This window comes from Apium graveolens, unplaced genomic scaffold (assembly GCF_009905375.1).
Source record: "Apium graveolens cultivar Ventura unplaced genomic scaffold, ASM990537v1 ctg1927, whole genome shotgun sequence".
NCBI lineage: Eukaryota > Viridiplantae > Streptophyta > Magnoliopsida > Apiales > Apiaceae > Apium > Apium graveolens.
This window is the reverse complement of record NW_027417449.1, coordinates 91,043-107,024: the sequence shown is the minus strand read 5'-3', so window position 1 is coordinate 107,024 and position 15,982 is coordinate 91,043. Positions and strand designations below refer to the sequence as shown.

Sequence of the window (15,982 nt, the reverse complement as noted above, 5' to 3'; positions counted from 1 at the left end):
CAAATAAAAGAAAGCAAGTCAATTTTCCAGAATGTCAGCGCGCCCGCGCTGTGCTAGTGCGCGGACGTGCCAGAGAAGCAGAAGGACGCATGCCCACGCTAATAAAGCGCGGTCCCGGCTGGTTGAAAGCTGGGAATTTTATTTCAAGTACAACAGTGATTTTCTTGACTTCTCTTCTTATTGGGATGCTATATAAAGACATCTTAAAGATGTTTTTCATAACTAGAGCTTAAGGAGAAGACATCAAGAAGACCTCGGAGCACAAATACAACCTAGGCATAGAGGATCTAGTTTATTCTTGTGATTCTTTGTTTTAAGTTCTAATCTTGGATGCTAGTTTTCTTGTTTTGTTGAACCTATACTCTTGTTTAACGTACTTGATTATTATTCAGTTTATTAAAGACTTAGTTTATTATACCATTCTTTCATCGGAACCCACGGTGATGATGAGTTCGGTTATGGGCTAATCGTTATCGTGGGGTTCTAGCGGATTTACTATAGATTTCAATAGTTAATATGTTTTGATATCTTAGTGTATGACAAATGTATAATATCCTAGTATTGGTTGTGCTTATTCGTCTTATGAGCGTCGCGAACTTATAAGATAGCGTGTTAATCTCTATTGAAGTGAAAGTGAATATAGGGGTTTAGAATATGCCATGCTAGCATAGGTTCATGTATTTGATAAGCATAATTCGTAGGTAATTTTAAACATGTTACTTGCCCTATGCAATCACAATAGTTAACTTGTTCATTAAACCATTATGTTATCAAATTCTATAGACATATAGGGTCTCAATATAATTGGTGTCTATTCAGCTTCTATCTCTTTTATGGATGTCTGGTAGTTGGTTATTTGTACAATGAAAGTTGGCGCTTACTAGTTTCGTGTTATCTGATTAGTGTCATCACCATTGCATGCTAAGGATAAGAACAAAAAGGCTATTGAATGAAGTAGTAATGAAGTTAGAATCCCATGTTTATGTTATATAAGTAAATCACCCTTTTAATCTTTTAGTTAATTGCATGTTAGGTTAATAATCTTAGTTATAAACAATCTCAACTTGTTATCATCTTATCATTCAATAATTACCATACCATCATTGCATAAGTACATTAGTTTATGTGCTTGACATCAGCGATCGTTAAAGTTCATTGACTCGGATATTTTACTTACTTGTTTACTTGTTGCTTTTCAGGTACTTTAGAGAACGTTTATGCTAACACATTCTCGATCTCAAAATAGAACGCTGGATAAAGAGGAGGAAGAAGTTTTATTAGAGGAAGACGTTCTTGCTAAGGAGGAGAAAGTTGAAGGAGAAGCTCTTGTTGCAATGGGTGAACCAGAAGCAAATACAAAGGCTTTGATGGACTACTCTCAGCTGAAAATCAATGATATTCAGTTTAGCATTGTCAGACCATCCATCATGGCTAACACTTTTGAAATCAAGGCTAGCATGATTCGGATGGTGCAGAACTCGGTTCAGTTTGGGGGTTCTCCAACGGAAGATCCCAACATGCAAATCAGAGATTTCATCGAGATCTGCGACACTTTCAAAATCAATGTCTCAGAAGATACTATTAAGTTGAGGCTATTCCCATTCTCTATGAGGGATAAAGCTAAGTGTTGGTTATATTCTCTACCACCAGGCTCAATCACCAAGTGGGAAGATCTTGCTTAGAAGTTTCTCACTAAATTCTTCCCTATGGTGAAGACAGCTGCAATCAGGAATGCTTTTACTCAATTTGCGCAACAATCGGGAGAATCTTTATGTGAAGCTTGGGATCATCATAAGGAGATTCTTAGGAAGTGTCCTCATCATGGGATGCCTGAATGGATAATTATTCACTGCTTTTATAATGGATTGGGTGCAACTTCTGGACCCATGCTTGATGTAGCATCAGGTAGAGCCTTGTGCGCTAAGAGCTACGATGAAGATTATGATTTGATTAAACTGATGGCTGCTAATGAATATCAGAATCCTTCTCAGAGACTAACTCAAGGCAAAGTAGCGGGAATTCTCGAGGTAGATGCTGTTACTTCTATAGCTTGCTCAGCTTATAGCTTTGACGATGAAGGTGGATTCTTTGGCTAATTATGGAGTTAATCAGATCACTAGTGTCTTTGAGCTTTATACTGGTGCGCATGAGACAGTGCAGTGTGCTATTTCTAGCGAATCAGCTTACTTCGCGAGCAACTTTTAGAGGTCACAGCAACCAGTCCTAGCCACCTATCATCCCAACAACCGCAATCATCATCACTTCAGCTGGAAAAACACTAAGAATGTGGTGCAGCATCCTTATCAGCTGTATGCCGCAAAGCAATACTACTGTCTTGGTTTTCACCAACCACAATACGCACCAAGACAATAACTCCAACTATAACAATCTAATGAAAACTCTGAATTGGAGGAGTTTAGGCTCATGTGCAAGAGCCAAACGGTTTCTATCAAGACCTTGGGAAATCAAATTGGGCAGATTGCCAATGCCTTGCTGAATCGACAACCTGGTACCCTCCCTAGTGACACTAAAGTGCTAGAAAAGAAGGAAGCAAAAGAGCAGGTTAGGGCAATTATATTGAAGTCTGGGAAGGTTGCAAGCCAAGAAAAAGCTCAAGTTCAAGAATCTGAAGATGTGGCTGAAGAAGAAGTGCAGAAGGAAGCAGAAGTGGAACCAAGGAAAGAAAAATATGGAACACACTCCTCCCGAGAATATTACATGGGAGAAACTGATCTATCCTCCACTACCTTTTCCAAAGAGGCTGCAGAAGTAAAAGTTGGATAAGCAGTTAACGAAGTTTCTTGAGGTGTTCAAGAAACTTCATATCAACATACCTTTCCCTGAAGCTCTTGAATAGATGCCTAGCTATGTCAAGTTTATGAAATATATTCTCTCTCGGAAAGTGAAGCTCAATAAAATATAGATCGTTGCTCTCACGGAGGAATGCATTGTTGTGGTGGAACAGAAGTTGCCTCCGAAGCTTAAAGATCCTGGAAGCCTCACTATTTCTTGCACCATTGGAAAAGTGTCATTCGACAACTGCTTATGTGACATGGGAGCTAGCATCAATTTGATGCCTTTATCTATCTTCAAGAAGTTGGACTTACCTGATCCAAAGCCTACGTATATGACCTTGCAGTTGGCCGAACGTTCTACGAGGCATTGTGGAGGATGTCTTGGTCAAGGTGGACGAACTCATCTTTCATGTATATTTTGTAATTCTTGATTTCAAGGAGGATAAGAAGATTCCTATAATCTTGGGAAGACCGTTCTTGGTTACGTGCCGAACCTTGATTGATGTGCAGAAGGGTGAGCTCACTATGTGAGTACTAGTTCAGAATGTGACTTTTAATGTGTTTAATGTCGTGAAATTCCTCACTGATAATAAGGAGTGCATAAAAGTGGAGTTGGTCGATTATGTGGTTACTTCAGAACTTGATCAAATGCTAAGGTCTAATGCGTTAGAGAAAGCCTTGTTGGTAAATTCAGATAGTGAAGATGACAATGGTGATGAGCAGTTGCAATATTTGAATGCTTCTCATTGGAAGGGAATGATGGATATGCCATTTGAATCTCTTAGATTGGAAGAGCTGAAAAATTCTCCAAAATGCCTCAAGTCATCTATTGAGTAATCTCCTACACTCGGGTTTAAACCATTACATGAACACTTGAGGTATGCATTTTTAGGTGATGCATCTACTTTGCATGTTATTATTGCATCTGACCTTCCAGGTAGTGATGAGGATAAGTTCTTGATGTTTCTGAGAGATTTCAAATCGGTAATACAATAGACTATAGCAGATATCAAGGGAATCAGCCCTTCTTATTGCATGCATAAAGTTCTGCTAGAGGAAGGTAGCAAGACAACTATTAAGCAACAAAGAAAGCTTAATCCAATCATGAATGAAGTTATGACGAAGGAAATTATTAAGTGGCTAGATGTAGGGGTCATCTATCATATTTCTGACAGTTCTTGGGTGAGTCCAGTAAAATGTGTGTTGAAGAAAGGAGGCGTCAAAGTTGTTGCTAATGAGAAGAATGAGCTCATTCCTACTCGAACAGTCATATCGTGGAGAGTTTGCATGGATTACAGGAAGCTGAATAAATCTACGAGGAAGGATCACTTCCCGGTTTCCTTTATTCATCAGATGCTTGACAGGTTGGCTAGGTATGAGTGCTATTGTCTTCTAATGGCTATTTGGGTTATAATCAAATTTGTATCGCTCAAGAGGATCAAGAAAAGACTACTTTTACTTGTCCATATGGTAATTTTGCCTTAAGAAGAGTTTCTTTGGGTTATATGGTGCACCTGCCACATTTCAGAGATGCATAATGGCTATCTTCTATGACATGATTGGTGAGAATATGGAGGTATTTAAGGATGATTCCTCTGTATTCGATGTTTCTTTTGATGAGTGCTTGCAAATCTTGGCACCATTCTTAAAAGGTGTGTTGAGACCAATCTGGTTCTCAACCGGGAGAAATGTCACTTTATGGTGCAACAGGGCATCATTCTTAGGCACAAGGTCTATAGTTAGATCTTGAGGTGGATAAAGCCAAGGTGAGGGTCATTGAAAACCTTCCTCTACCAATTTCAGTTAAGGGAGTCCGCAGCTTTCTTGGCCATGCGAGTTTCTATCAGCGTTTCATCAAGGACTTCTCTAAAATCTCTAAACCCTTGTACAATCTTTTAGAGAAAGATGTCCCTTTTAAGTTTGATGATGAGTGCCTAGCTGCTTTTCAGAGCTTAAAAAAAAGTTTGATCATGGCACTTGTCATAACTGCACCTCTAAAAAAAGATATGTGTTGATGCATAATTGACCACGAGCGTGCTCTTTAATACTCGAGTTATTAAGTTCATAGGGGACTTTATGCCTAGTGACCTAAGGCTTTTATAGTCTTGGATCCACTAACCTAACGCTCACTACATGGGTATTATTGCATAAGTCTTTTGTGGACCTCACTCATTGCACGATCAAATAAGCATATTTGTGATTGTTTAGGTGTTGTGAATAAAAGCATGAATCCATGTAATAACTCCGATATAAGAATTGAAGTATTGTGAGTCATTTTGAGTTTAGCGTTTATTATATTTATAACCATGTGATTGCCTTGATGAGTAGTGAGTCATGATTATTGATCTAGTTGTGATAGTATATATTTTAAGCATCTGCAAACACTCACATTTCTGGCTTGTAAGTTGATTTGTGGGATTTGAATTGATCTTTGTGTGAATAACTGCATTTGTTGAGATGTTGCTCATTGGTTGGTTTAGTTAATCTGAGGGGATCGTTGCATTCATGTAGTTGCATTCATGCATTTTTATTTCTTATTATTTGAGTCTGTTTATGCTTGAGGACAAGCATCGGTTCAAGTTTGGGGGTGTGTTAAGTGGCCTTTATGTCCACTTAGAATGCTCTATAAAGGCCTGAATTGGTGTTTTGTACTCAAGTTGTTTGTGTTTTTGATGCTTTTTGTAGTGTTTTGCATTTAAGGCATAAATAAGGGATCAAGGAGATTTAACATTTCTTTGGTGCTAAATTGGTGTTAGGAAGGTGTCCTGGGAGTTTGCTCCTGGAATGTCATCAAGGATCAGCAAATAAAAGAAAGCAAATCAGTTTTTCCAGAATGCCAACGTGCCCTCGCTGTGCTAGCGTGCGACCGCGCCAGAGAAGCAGAAGGACAGCGCGCCCGCACTAATGAAGCGCGTGCCCGCGCCGAGTCAAAAGCTCAGTATCCTGTTTAAGTACAAGAGTGATTTTCTTGACTTCTCTTCTTATTGGGATGTTATATAAAGACATCTTAAAGATGTTTTTCATAACAGAACTTAAGGAGAAGACATCAAGAAGACCTCAGAGCCCAAATACAACCTAGGCATAGAGGATCTAGTTTATTCTTGTGATTCTTTATTTTAAGTTCTAATCTTGGATGCTAGTTTTCTTGTTTTGTTGAACCTATACTCTTGTTTAACGTACTTGATTATTATTCAGTTTATTAAAGACTTAGTTTATTATACCATGCTTTCATCGGAACCCACGGTGATGATGAGTTCGGTTATGGGCTAATCGTTATCGTGGGTTTCTAGCAGATTTACTATAGATTTCAATAGTTAATATGTTTTTATATCTTAGTGTACGACAAATATATAATATCCTAGTATTGGTTGTGCTTATTCAGTCTTATGAGCGTCACGAACTTATAAGATAGCGTGTTAATCTCTATTGAAGTGAAAGTGAATATAGGGGTTTAGAATATGCCATGCTAGCATAGGTTCATATATTTGATAAGCATGATTCATTGGTAATTTTAAACATATTACTTGCCCTATGCAATCACGATAGTTAACTTGTTCATTAAACCGTTATGTTATCAAATTCTATAGACATATAGGGTCTCAATATAATTGGTGTCTATTCAGCTTCTATCTCTTTTGTAGATGTCTGGTAGTAGGTTATCTGTACAATGAAAGTTGGCGCTTACTAGTTTCGTGTTGTCTGATTAGTGTCATCACCATTGCATGCTAAGGATAAGAACAAAAAGGCTATTGAATGAAGTAGTAATGAAGTTAGAATCCCATGTTTGTGTTATATAAGTAAATCACCCTTTTAATCTTTTAGTTAATTGCATGTTAGTTAATAATCTTAGTTGTAAACAATCTCAACTTGTTATCATCTTATCATTCAATAATTACCATACCATCATTGCATAAGTACATTAATTAAATTTACCTAAACCAGTCTCTGTGGGAATGATCCAGAATTAATTCTATATTACTTGCGATCGTGTATATTTACGTGAATATTAGCGTGTGTTTTCGTCCTAACATGTTTTCGGCGCCACTGCCGGGGACTCGGTGTTAATTTTTAGTTTATGTGCTTGACATTAGCGATCGTTAAAGTTCACTGACTCGGATATTTTACTTGTTTACTTGTTGCTTTTCAGGTACTTTAGAGAACGTTTATGCTAACACATTCTCGATCTCGAAAGAGAACGCTGGATAAAGAGGAGGAAGAAGTTTTAGTAGAGGAAGAAGTTCTTTCTAAGGAGGAGAAAGTTGAAGGAGAAGCTCTTGTTGCAATGGGTGAACCAGAAGCAAATACAAAGGCTTTGATGGACTACTCTCAGTCGAAAATCAATGATATTCAGTTTAGCATTGTCAGACCATCCATCATGGCTAAAAATTTTGAAAACAAGGCTAGCATGATTCGGATGGTGCAGAACTCGGTTCAGTTTGGGGGTTCTCCAACGGAAGATCCCAATATGTATATCAGAGATTTCATCGAGATCTGCGACACTATCAAAATCAATGTCTCTGAAGATACTATTAAGTTGAGGCTATTCCCATTCTCTATGAGGTATAAAGCTAAGTGTTGGTTATATTCTCTACCACCAGGCTCAATCACCAAGTGGGAAGATCTTGCTCAGAAGTTTCTCACTAAATTCTTCCCTATGGCGAAGATAGCTGCAATCAGGAATGCTTTTACTCAATTTGCGCAGCAATCGAGAGAATCTTTGTGTGAAGCTTGGGATCATCATAAGGAGATGCTTAGGAAGTGTCCTCATCATGGGATGCCTGACTGGATAATTATTCACTGCTTTTATAATGGATTGGGTGCAACTTCTGGACCCATGCTTGATGTAGCATCAGGCAGAACCTTGTGCGCTAAAAGCTACGATGGAGATTATGATTTGATTAAACTGATGGCTGCTAATGAATATCAGAATCCTTCTCAGAGACTAACTCAAGGCAAAGTAGCGGGAATTCTCAAGGTAGATGCTGCTACTTCTATAGCTGCTCAGCTTATAGCTTTGACGATGAAGGTGGATTCTTTGGCTAATTATGGAGTTAATCAGATCACTAGTGTCTTTGAGCTTTATACTGGTGCACATGAGACAGTGCAGTGTGCTATTTCTAGCGAATCAGCTCACTTCGCGAGCAACTTTTAGAGGTCATAGCAACCAGTCCTAGCCACCTATCATCCCAACAACCGCAATCATCATAACTTCAGCTGGAACAACACTAAGAATGCGGTGCAGCATCCTTATCAGCTGTATGCCGCAAAGCAATACTACCATCTTGGTTTTCAACAACCGCAATACGCACCAAGACAACAACTCTAACTGTAACAATCTAATGAAAACTCTAAATTGGAGGAGTTTAGGCTCATGTGCAAGAGCCAAACGGTTTCTATCAAGACATTGGAAAATCAAATTGGGCAGATTGCCAATGCCTTGCTGAATCGACAACCTGGTACCCTCCCTAGTGACACTAAGGTGCTAGGAAAGAAGGAAGCAAAAGAGCAGGTTAAGGCAATTATATTGAAGTCTGGGAAGGTTGCAAGCCAAGAAAAAGCTCAAGTTCAAGAATCTGAAGATGTGGCTGAAGAAGAAGTGCAGAAGGAAGCAGAAGTGGAACTAAGGAAGCAAAATGTGGAACACACTCCTCCCGAGGGTAATACATGGGAGAAACTGATCTATCCTCCATGACCTTTTCCTAAGAGGCTGCAGAAGGAAAAGTTGGATAAGCAGTTAACGAAGTTTCTTGAGGTGTTCAAGAAACTTCATATCAACATACCTTTCCCTGAAGCTCTTGAATAGATGCCTAGCTATGTCAAGTTTATGAAATATATTCTCTCTCGGAAAGTGAAGCTCAATGAAATATAGATCATTGCTCTCACAGAGGAATGCATTGCTGTGGTGGAACAGAAGTTGCCTCCGAAGCTTAAAGATCCTGGAAGCCTCACTATTTCTTGCACCATTGGAAAAGTGTCATTCGACAACTGCTTATGTGACATGGGAGCTAGCATCAATTTGATGCCTTTGTCTATCTTCAAGAAGTTGGACTTACCTGATCCAAAGCCTACGTATATGACCTTGCAGTTGGCCGAACGTTCTACAAGGCATTGTGGAGGATGTCTTGGTCAAGGTGGACGAACTCATCTTTCATGTATATTTTGTAATTCTTGATTTCGAGGAGAATAAGAAGATTCCTATAATCTTGGGAAGACCGTTCTTGGTTACGGGCCGAACCTTGATTGATGTGCAGAAGGGTGAGCTCACTATGTGAGTACTGGTTCAGAATGTGACTTTTAATGTGTTTAATGTCGTGAAATTCCTCACTGATAATAAGGAGTGCATAAAAGTGGAGTTGGTCGGTTATGGGGTTACTTCAGAACTTGATCAAATGCTAAGGTCTAATGCGTTAGAGAAAGCCTTATTGGGAAATTCAGATAGTGAAGATGACAAAGGTGATGAGCAGTTGTAATATTTGAATGATTCTCATTGGAAGGGAATGATGGATATGCCATTTGAATCTCTTAGATTGGAAGAGCTGAAAAATTCTCCAAAATGCCTCAAGTCATCTATTGAGTAATCTCCTACACTCGGGTTTAAACCATTACATGAACACTTGAGGTATGCATTTTTAGGTGATGCATCTACTTTGCATGTTATTATTGCATCTGACCTTTCAGGTAGTGATGAGGATAAGTTCTTGAAGATTCTGAGAGATTTCAAATCGGTAATACGATAGACTATAGCAGATATCAAGGGAATCAGCCCTTCTTATTGCATGCATAAAGTTCTGCTAGAGGAAGGTAGCAAGCCAACTATTAAGCAACAAAGAAAGCTTAATCCAATCATGAATGAAGTTATAATGAAGGAAATTCTTAAGTGGCTAGATGTAGGGGTCATCTATCATATTTCTGACAGTTCTTGGGTGAGTCCAGTAAAATGTGTGTCGAAGAACGGAGGCGTCAAAGTTGTTGCTAATGAGAAGAATGAGCTCATTCCTACTCGAACAGTCATAGGTTGGAGAGGTTACATGGATCATAGGAAGCTGAATAAAGCTACGAGGAAGGATCACTTCCCTGTTTCATTTATTCATCAGATGCTTGACAGGTTGGCTAGGCATGAGTGCTATTGTCTTCTGGATGGCTATTCAGGTTATAATCAAATTTGTATCTCTCAAGAGGATCAAGAAAAGACTACCTTTACTTGTCCATATGGTACTTTTGCCTTAAGAAGAGTTTCTTTCGGTTGTGTGGTGCACCTGCCACATTTCAGAGATGCATAATGGCTATCTTCTATGACATGATTGGTGAGAATGTGGAAGTATTTAAGGATGATTCCTCTGGGTTCTGTGATTCTTTTGACGAGTGCTTGCAAAATCTTGGCACCATTTTTAAAAGGTGTGTTGAGATCAATCTGGTTCTCAACCGGGAGAAATGTCACTTTATGGTGCAACAGGGCATCATTCTTAGGCACAAGGTCTCTAGTATAGGTCTTGAGGTGGATAAAGCCAAGGTGAGGGTCATTGAAAACCTTCCTCTACCAATTTCAGTTAAAGGAGTCCGCATCTTTCTTGGTCGTGCGAGTTTCTATCGGCGTTTCATCAAGGACTTCTCTAAAATCTCTAAACCCTTGTACAATCTTTTAGAGAAAGATGTCCCTTTTAAGTTTGATGACGAGTGCCTAGCTGCTTTTGAGAGCTTAAAACAAGTTTGATCACGGCACTTGTCATTGCACCTATAAAAAAAGATATGTGTTGATGCATAATTGACCACGAGCGTGCTCTTTAATACTCGAGTTATTAAGTTCATAGGGGACTTTGTGCCTAGTGACCTAAGGCTTTTATAGTCTTGGATCCACTAACCTAACGCTCACTACATGAGTATTATTGCATAAGTCTTTTGTGGACCTCACTCATTGCACAATCAAATAAGCATATTTGTGATTATTTAGGTGTTGTGAATAAAAGCATGAATCCATGTAATAACTCCGATATAAGAATTGAAGTATTGTGAGTCATTTTGAGTTTAGCGTTTATTCTATTTATAACCATGTGATTGCCTTGATGAGTAGTGAGTCATGATTATTGATCTAGTTATGATAGTATATATTTTAAGCATCTGCAAACACGCACATTTCTGGCTTGTAAGTTGATTTATGGGATTTGAATTGATCTTTGTGTGAATAACTGCATTTATTGAGATGTTGCTCATTGGTTGGTTTAGTTAATCTGGGGGGATCGTTGCATTCATGTAGTTGCATTCATGCATTTTTATTTCTTGTTATTTGAGTTTGTTTATGCTTGAGGACAAGCATCGGTTCAAGTTTGGGGGTGTGTTAAGTGGCATTTATGTCCACTTAGAATGCTCTATAAAGGCTTGAATTAGTGTTTTGTACTCAAGTTGTTTGTGTTTTTGATGCGTTTTTGTAATGTTTTGCATTTAAGGAATAAATAAGGGATCAAGGAGATTTAACATTTCTTTGATGCTAAATTAGTGTTAGGAAGGTGTCCTGGGAGTTTGCTCCTATAATGTCATCAAGGATCAGCAAATAAAAGAAAGAAAATCAGTTTTTCCAGAATGCCAACGCGCCCTCGCTGTGCTAGCGTACGACCGCGCCAGAGAAGCAGAAGGACAGCGCGCCCGCGCTGATGAAGCGCGTGCCCGCGCCGAGTCGAAAGCTCAGAATCCTGTTTAAGTACAAGAGTGATTTTCTTGACTTCTCCTCTGATTGGGCTGCTATATATAGACAACTTAAAGACGTTTTTCATAACAGAGCTTAAGGAGAAGATAACTAGGAGACCTCGGAGCATAAATACAACCAAGGCGAAGAGGATCTAGTTTATTCTTGTGATTTTTTGTTTTAAGTTCTAATCTTGGATGCTAGTTTTCTTATTTTGTTGAACCTATACTCTTGTTTAACGTACTTGATTATTATTCAGTTTATTAAAGACTTAGTTTATTATACCATTCTTTTATTGGAACCCACGGTGATGATGAGTTCGGTTATGGGCTAATCGTTATTATGGGGTTTTAGCGGATTTACTATATATTTCAATAGTTAATATGTTTTGATACCTTAGTGTACGAAAAATGTATGATATCCTAGTATTGGTGTTGCTTATTCGTCTTATGAGCATCACGGTAGATAACATGTTAATCTCTATTTAAGTGAAAGGGAATATAGGGGTTTAGAATATACCATGCTAGCATAGGTTCATGTATTTGATAAGCATGATTCATAGGTAATTTTAACAATCTTACTTGCCTATGTAATCACGATAGATAACTTGTTCATTAAACCGTTATATTATCAAATTCTATAGACATATAGGGTCTCAATATAATTGGTGTCTATTCAGCTTCTATCTCTTTTATGGATGTCTGGTAGTAGGGTATTTGTACAAGGAAAGTTGGCGCTTACTAGTTTCGTGTTTTCTGATTAGAATCATCACCATTGCATGCTAAGGATAAGAACAAAAAGGCTACTGAATGAAGTAGTAATGAAGTTAGAATCCCATATTTGTGTTATATAAGTAAATCACCCTTTTAATCTCTTAGTTAATTGCATGTTATCATCTTAGTATTGAATAATAACCATGCCATTGTTGTATAAGTATATTAATTGAAATTAACCTAAACCAGTCTCTATGGGAACGAACTAGAATTAATTCAATATTACTTGCGATCGCGTATACTTGCGTGAATATTAGCGCCTATTTTCATCCTTACAGCTGTGTAGAGAATTTGAGATATGAATAAGTCATTTTACTGAATATTAAAATTATTTTATGTTCAATTATACTGAATATTTATTGTTGGTTTATTGATTACAAATTTAAGTCAAAAATAGAGATGAATCGGCTAATGAAAGTAGATTGTGAATGGCATGTGCTTCTGGACAAAGGCAAGTTTACTCTATCCCCTTATTCATGCTTATTAAATTTTAAAAATCATTTCATTTTATGTTTATTTATCTTGAGAATATATTTTCCTTCTAAATCCTGAAAAATATGGACGTGCTATCCCCTTTGTACATAGAATATTCATTTGGGTAATTTATCTCTTTGAATAATGATGACTTTAAATCTAGGTGTGTTTATTTTTTTTGAACCACCCAATTTTATTGTCATTAGTTGGATCCGTGTTTCAGATTAACCTTATGAATCATTTGATACCATTGACCTAATTGTTCATAGGAAATTTCCAAAATCTTATTATTATTTAACGTTGGAGCCATCTTTAATTATTTTATTTTGTTATAATTTAGCAAGCAAGGGTTGTTTATCATTCAAGTAACCCAAACCTTATTTAATATTGATTATTCTCAATATTTTGAGAAGATCAATATTTTAAATCGTAGTTCATTATCTTATTCGTAACGAACTGTATTCTTAAAAGTACAATTGGTTTATCGTTCTAGCGAGTACTATATTTCATTATTTTATTGATTTTGATGCTTGAATTTTATTATTCAAATTTTGAAAATGTTCATTCAACAGTGAATATCTTACTCAGAGAATAGTCAACGTGGGAGGTGCCCATGGTTTGAAATTGTTTATCCCAAGTGCGGATATTATAAATTTTATTGTTTGGCTCAAGTGAAGCCATGGGTTTAGGTGGGACCCATTATATATGCTAGCATCGAAATGTTTGATGAATCTACGATGAGCCATGAACAGGCGAGCGCAGTATTCACGCGGAGAATGGTACTCTTCCGTGTTAGTTGATCGCATCACAAAGGTACCTAGGATGGAAACGAACAAATTCACAACTTGTGATTATTTTGATCATGTGCCCTTGATGAGTTTGCTTCCTTTATTCGAAAAGCAACTCGAATTTGAAATTTTTTCATGGAAATGTTATATTTCATAATATTCATTGTCATATTTTGCACTTTTATCCTTATTTTGTGATGTACAACTTTCACTATTTATTATTCTATTATTATTGGATATCTTGCTGAGCATGTAGATTGTCATTCTTGTTATTTCTTAAAATCATATACAGTAGAATATGAAATGAAAGATTATGACGAGTAACAGAGGTAGAGGAAAGGGAAAAGTCAGACAAGATTATCCTTAGTTGAACGGTTCGACACAGAAGATGTAGTTTCGAGCTTATCTAGTATTTTAATAATTTCAAATATGCACACTTCTGAGTTTGTATTAAGACATTTATGGATATGTAACAAGTGATAATTAGACTCATCTCGAGACAATGGAGTGGTGTTCCCCTACTGAGATATTTTATCTCATTATATATTGAAATAATGCAGGTTTCACCATATGGTACTCTCATGACACACATTCTCAAGGTGGAGGATTTTGGGTCGTCATAAATTAAAATTTTAATATTCTAATAAAATAATATATGTGTTAGTTATTTATTTTTATGTTTATAATACATGAAGGTAATGTTTGTTAATTTTATTTTTTTCATTTTTAAAAATGTTATTATATCTATAATCGTAATAATTTTTCCTTAACTTTATATTATTTACTTTAAATATATACGTAAATATAAAAATATAAAATCTTAATCATGAAAATATATTTTTAATAAAATACATGTTTATTTTTAATTGTGTTAAATAAAACTAACTTAAATTTATATTAATTGTATATTTGAAATTAATAATAAAATAATATATTGAATATTACTAATGAATATAGCTAACATCACTAAAAGAATTTATTTGCCCATTCAATAAAATTATAGATAATGTTGTTTTATCTAACAAGTTTACGTAATAGCCTTCAAGATTTTCTTATGTAGGTTAATTAGAAAATTCTTGATAACCCCTTTTAATTGATTACTCGCATTTTTACAGGAATAGGTGATTTAAAATCTTGTTATCTCATATTCACTTGAATATATCAGCACTATATTTTTTAATATGTTAAAAATACTTTATAACTATTGTAGTGTATTTGAAATTTTTATTTAATAATAAAGAATTGTACCATACAGTACAACAAGAATTACATAAGCAAATATTTATGTAAATTTTAGTGTCAAGGATATGTTCTAGTAATATGCTAAATTGTAAAATGTTTCCAATTTTTTTTTGTATTATTTTAGATTTGTTTTTTATTGTGTTAAAAAATTTACATCTTTACATGAAATAAATAATTAAAATATTGGGTATCTCCCATTTTAAAAATTGTTATTTTTCTTAACATATATATAGAACAAGTAAAAACATAAAATTTTATGTTTTAGCATCACATTAAAAATTGATATCATAGTCAATATCTACTCCTTACAAAAGTAAACAAAAAATTATTATGTAATCAAAAATTATTATATAGAACAAGTAAAAACATAAAATTTTATTTTTAAGTTGTGCACTCAAGTATTATTTTAAGTAAGGTGTAAAATATTACTTTTATTGCCTAGAAAATCAATTATGTTTATTATTTGATCAAAATAAAAAATCACAAGTACATATTCCGCCATTTAGATATGAAATTAACCTTATAAAAAATGCTATATTTTTTATCAAATTTTTATATTTTTAAATTGAAAGTATCCCAATGTTATTAATGTAATAGCAAGATTATTTTGAATTCATGGGCGCTTATTTTTCCCTAGCTATAGGGAAAAATGGTACATGAAAGAATTAAAGTTGTTAATTTATATGAGCCGTTTGATTTTAACCATCCAATTCATTGACATTACAATAGAATACATATCATACTTCATCACAATCGTTGATTTGTGTTAGGGTTTTATCTTGACCGTCCAATTATTTGTGAGGACTCTATATAAGACTAACATTGAGCCTCATCTTTGCATCACAAAAACCTTCCGCCTCCTCTGTGCATTATGCATCTGCCTCTCTTCCCCTCTTTCTGAAATCCTAACCACAAATTCATATCAAATTCAATGCCCCTTCTTCTTTTTTATGCGATTAAGCATATATCTTCTCATATATGTTTATTAGAAAAGTCTTCTTAACCATTTTTGATATTCATTACTCTAATTTCAATTTTTTCAATCCCCTAATTTGTAAATGTTGAGTGGGTAATTTTATGTGTGAAGTCTTGTTAACTTGGATCCACTCCAATAGTGTAAGAATTCAGTTCTGTTACTTTGTTGAAAACAACTTTATTTGTAGGCATCTAGTTTTGTTATACAAACTTATCTTCAATTTTGTTGTAAATAATTTTTCGAAATACTCATCATAT

General features: G+C 35.7%; 2 non-coding genes across 2 annotated transcripts; both read right to left on the bottom strand.

Moving 5' to 3' along the window:
• Positions 1-1,721: 1,721 nt before the first annotated feature.
• Positions 1,722-1,828, bottom strand: LOC141700214 (small nucleolar RNA R71). The gene has a single exon (XR_012566246.1). It is a non-coding gene; the product is annotated as a small nucleolar RNA R71 (small nucleolar RNA).
• Positions 1,829-7,464: 5,636 nt separating this feature from the next.
• On the bottom strand, positions 7,465-7,571 carry LOC141700213 (small nucleolar RNA R71). The gene has a single exon (XR_012566245.1). It is a non-coding gene; the product is annotated as a small nucleolar RNA R71 (small nucleolar RNA).
• Positions 7,572-15,982: the final 8,411 nt, after the last annotated feature.